The following is a 5,061-nucleotide window of genomic DNA, read 5'->3' as shown; positions in this document are numbered from 1 at the left end:
GGTAGCTGGAGTTCCCCTATTCATGGCCTCGTCATGGGGTATTCTTGAATATTGAGATACCTTTGGTGATACAGGTACCTGGAGTTCCCCTATTCATGGCCTCGTCATAGGGTATGTATAGAGGTGGTTATAGGTGCATTTGACGCCGCATTGGTAGTCTTTGATCAGTGACAATTGTCAATTTTTATGCCCCGTTTGATTTCTTGTTGATTTTATGCGTATATTTCCTGTTTCGGATTGAGATTTTTCTCTCCATACAGAGGAGACCCTGCCAAAATTATTGCAAAATTTTCATCATAAATTTTGCATTAAACTCACTTGTATTCCCTCTTGTCAGTTATGGCTGCTTCTTCAGATAAAGAGGATCACTATTTGATGGTACGAACTTCACCATATGGAAGCAGCGTATGCGTGATGTTTTTATCAATAAAGGTCTTGCCATGCCATTGAAAGAGTCCAAAGAGGGTGCATACACCGACGATGAGTGGCAAGAGCTTGATGCTCGTGCTATGGCTACTATACGCTTGCACCTTGGTCAGTCCATCTTCTTTACAATTATGGACAAGACCAATGCTAGAGATTTATGGGAAATTTTATGCTCAGCTTGGGATGAAAAAAATGCATCCAAAAAAGTATTTCTTATGGAAAAGTTGATGCGTTTGAACATGAAAGAGGGTACTAGTGTCAGTTCAAACTTGAATGAGTTCAATAGCTTGTTTTCATAGTAGCTTACATTCAAGGGACTCAACTTTGATGACAAAATGAAGTCAATCTTCTTTGCTATGCTCTTTCCATCATCATGGGATACATTTAGCGTAGCCATTGGTAACTCGACAGTAGGTGGTGTACATTTTTTTAGTGATGTTACTAGTTCTATGCTCACGAAAGAGATACGATGTTAATTTCTGGACTCTAGTGGGCATGGTGATGCATATATGGCTAGTGGTGCTTCTAGCAGGCAAAGAGGTCGTGATAGAAGTTGTGGTCGCTCTAAAGATCACATATCTTCTCATAGCAAGAGTCGTGGATGTGACATGTGCAACATTGAATGTTATCATTGCCATAAAAAGGACCATTCATTAGGACTTGTTTGGGGTCTTCTTGGGCCCTTTTATTTGGACACTTAGTGAAATGCTTAAAATGCTAATCAAGCTTTGACCAAGCTAGTGGCCTAGGCCTAAAACTGTATTTTTCCTTTTCTACAAAAAAGAAAATAGGCCAAAAGGTGATCTAATCATTAGATCTTCTGTCCTTGGGAAGGAATATGGACCTAACTACTTGTTTGTCTTGTAGTGAAGTACCTTTCACAAAGAATGTTTGAAAATTTTTGTCACTTTGTTTCCCCCCCTTTTTGGAGGTGCTATAGATCTCACTCTCTCTCTACACTCTCTCTCTAAAACGAGTTTAGGGTGTTTTACTTGGGTAAGGGCTTCTTTTTCTCTCTCTAGGAGCCATGGCCTGCACATCTGGACCTCCTACTCCATCATCCTCTCCACCAACTCTCATGGAAGAGCTCACCATCCCCTTTTGTGAAGGTACAGATCTACACATCCTTGCAAGCTGAAGCTCTCCATCTCCATCTCTAGCAAGCTCTCCATATCTATCTCCTCAAGGCCTCCATCTCCATCTCCATCTCTGTATCCATCTCCTCAAGGCCTCCATCTCCATCTCTGTATCCATCTGCATCTCCTCCCCCTCCATCTCCATCTTCATCTCCTCCATCTCCATCTTTATCTCCATCACCATCCACATTTCCATCTCTGTATCCATCTACATCTCCTACATCTCCATTTGCTAGGTACAATGGCTCTACGAGACATCACCAAAAAGCCGTCAAAGTTTTGCTCGTGGACTTAGACGAGGAGTATGCCACAATGCGAAGTAATCAAATCAAGGGATGTATTCCTGCTGAGGTGCTACGACTTCAAGGTGCAAAAGCCATTGATCTTTGGACCAATGGAAGCATTTACCCCCTTGATCCACAGACTGGTGCACCTCTCCCTTTTTGTAATGTCGCGCAGGTCGTCCGCTTCTTGGGTGACGGTTTTAATGGTTTCTTAGGGTACTGTCAGAGGCTCTATTCTTTGTACTTGCAGGAGGAACTCTCAAATCAAAATCACCTAAGGAAGCTTCTAGAATTATGCAAGGCGAAAAAGGAAGAATGTGCGTCAACTTTCATGGCCACAAAGGAACATATGCTGGCTCAAATCAAGGACCTAGAGAAGCAAGTTGCAGAGCAAAAGACAAAGCTTAATGAAGGTGTGGAAAGTAGGGATCGAGTTATAGAGAACTATCTCCGTCTTTGAAACTCAACTCGAAACCTTCGTCGACGTGTCGATCATTTCACTCACCTCCCCATGGGATATAATGCAAGGCAGCGAAAGCGCAAGCCTCTAAGTCTTCTTTCCAAATATGAGGGGGCTCGCAAGCGACGTGTGCGTCGAACAAGGTAATCACAGCATCAAAACTAGCATTAAATTATTTTTTCATATAGTTATGTCATTGACTCCGTACTATGTCAGTGTCCAGGGAATGTGCTAAAGCAATCTTAGGTTGTTTCAATACTAAGGAGTCTATCCTTGAGCACATTATTCCATAGCAGAATGTAATCAATATGATAACCAATCCAGCAAGTGGTGCGTTGCGTGACAGGATTCAAAAGTATTTTCTTAAGGAATTCAAGCAGATTGTCAGTCCTGTTGACATGCTCACTGTGTGCGACACAGCAGGTATCAGTGATAAGGGATACAGGTCTTTGTATACTTGCATCACAGCACGTCTACGAGGCAAAGGAATGACACGATCTATACTTCCAACACCATACAGTATAGTTATGGCAAGGAAGTCAGCAAACAATAAAATTGCCGACTTGCTAGGTGGCTACAAATGTGTAGATGACAGCATGCCAACATTGTCAAATTCAAAAAAATTTGCTTACAGCAAGTTTAACAATGTTTACGTCGAGGTGGAGGCGCTTCAACGAGCTATGATTCAGTTTTATGATATGACATTAGAGGAGACGGATGGAAAGGCTATATTTGTCCTCAAATTGGATGAATGTCGGGTTGTAAAGGGCCAAAGGGTGGAATGTACAAGTCTGACGCTCATGTGAGCAGGGCATTGAAGCGAAAGAGCTTAGACGTCAAAGATGAAACAGGTGATGTAGAGAATAACTTGCACACAAAGCGATGCAAGCAAGATTACTTTGGAGTGCAGTCTGAGAAGAACATATGGTGGCAGGTGGCATGGGCCCTTCCGTACGAGGACCATGACAGTTTGAGGTGGTACTTCACCCACACAGGTATTCAAGGAGTGATACACATGCAATCAAATGGTGAAGTCTTGCATGTGCCTGGCACTATAGTGACTTTGAAATAGAGTGGCACCTTGGTGGTGATCTCAAGACCCTCAAATGTATGTTGGGAACTAAAAGCAGTGCTAAAACTTTGTTTTCATGCATCTTTTGTTGTCATCCAAGGATGCCAAGTGTTGCAGTGGGGAAGGCCAAACAAGCAACCAAGGTGAAAGGTCCTAAGCAGGCAAGTGCGAAGGGCTCAAATCATTTACAAAAAGGGAAGGGTATGCACGTCTGGCTCAATGGAATTATGAGCTGCAATCAAAGCAAGGTACCATCCAGCGCAGAGGAGGATGCTACTTGGAACCCTATTCTTTTAATTCCACTGTCGCGAGTACATGTGTGTACCTTGCACGCAAGACTTAGAATTTTGGACAAATTGTTGATGCTCCACATCAATTATGCTTGGAACATGGAGCCAGAGTCACGGCGAGAACAATGCATCCAAGAGCTTGAAGTTGTTTTATCATGCGTGGGGCTTCACGTAGGTGCTGTCACCCTCTTTAAGGATCGCAAAAACACAACAAGTACCCAAGATAACCCTAATAAAATATGTATGGTGGCGTAAAAGCAAGACACCTGCTCTCAAACTATGGTGAGGCTCAAAGCCATACACATTTCGAATTATGGAAGCAGATTTGTGCTGTAACAACCTATTGAGGCAATGAGGCGACACTAGGATTGAAGCATGCAAGTGTGTGGGAAGCTTGTGATGAGATGATGAGGCTTCTTGAGCGCCCGTATCTTGATGAAGTAGAGATAGCTACATTCAAGACTTTGATTGACAGATTCAGGAAAGAAATGATCGATGCTTGGGAGGAAACTCATATAACACACTACATGCACATTCTCTACGCGCATAGTTCCTTCTTCTTAGATGAATATGGGTCTCTTGCACTTTGGAGCAACCAAGGCATGGAACGGCACATTACCAAGCCAAGGCGGCATATTTTAAGAACACGAGTCATGGCAGTGGCAAGGTTCACAGAGCAATGCGTTTCACGAAATGTTCAATTGGTTTTACCGTGCACTTACTGGGAGAAAGGCCCAAAAGCGCCAAAACTTTGTCTTTGAGACGCAAAATCATGAAGGTGGTAGGTGCAAGGCGAAAGAGAAGGGTACAATGTGTCAATGGCATGTGAAATAGCGAGGCAATGGTGTAGTGGTCGACAAAGAAATGGCCGCGTGTGGTTACCCACCCAATAATTCTTGTTTGCCACTTTTTGGCATGTTCATTGTAAATTGACTTTTTTGTAATTTTGACCCCTATAAATATCAAAGTGAGTTTTATTGTCATTTTAAAAGTCTTGACTTGTGAGCTCTCTCTCTCTCTCTCTCTCTCTCTCTCTCTCTCTCTCTCTCTCTCTCTCTCTCGTGTAGTATCTTACGCACATGGAGCCCCCAAATGATCCTCCCTCCAATATGCACGATGACATTTTCAAAGACCTTGGGTCCTTACCCGCCGCACATAGAACTGCAATCGCAAACCTTGACTCACAAGCCCAAATGGATCTGGAAGCTGAGCGTGTGAGGCTTGAGCGAGAGGCCCAGGAAGCCCAAGAATGCCAATAAGCGGAGAGTTACAAAAAGAAGCAGAGGACATGGAAGCAGCTGAGAGAGCAAGAAAGGAAGCCGAAGAGACCGTCAAAAAATAGGAGGAGGATGAGGCAGCAAAGAAGGCACAGGAGGATGAGACTGCCAAGAAG

The sequence above is a fragment of the Cibotium barometz genome, chromosome 6 (assembly GCF_041138505.1).
Source record: "Cibotium barometz isolate CiBa-2024 chromosome 6, ASM4113850v1, whole genome shotgun sequence".
NCBI lineage: Eukaryota > Viridiplantae > Streptophyta > Polypodiopsida > Cyatheales > Cibotiaceae > Cibotium > Cibotium barometz.
This window is presented reverse-complemented; position numbering follows the sequence as displayed.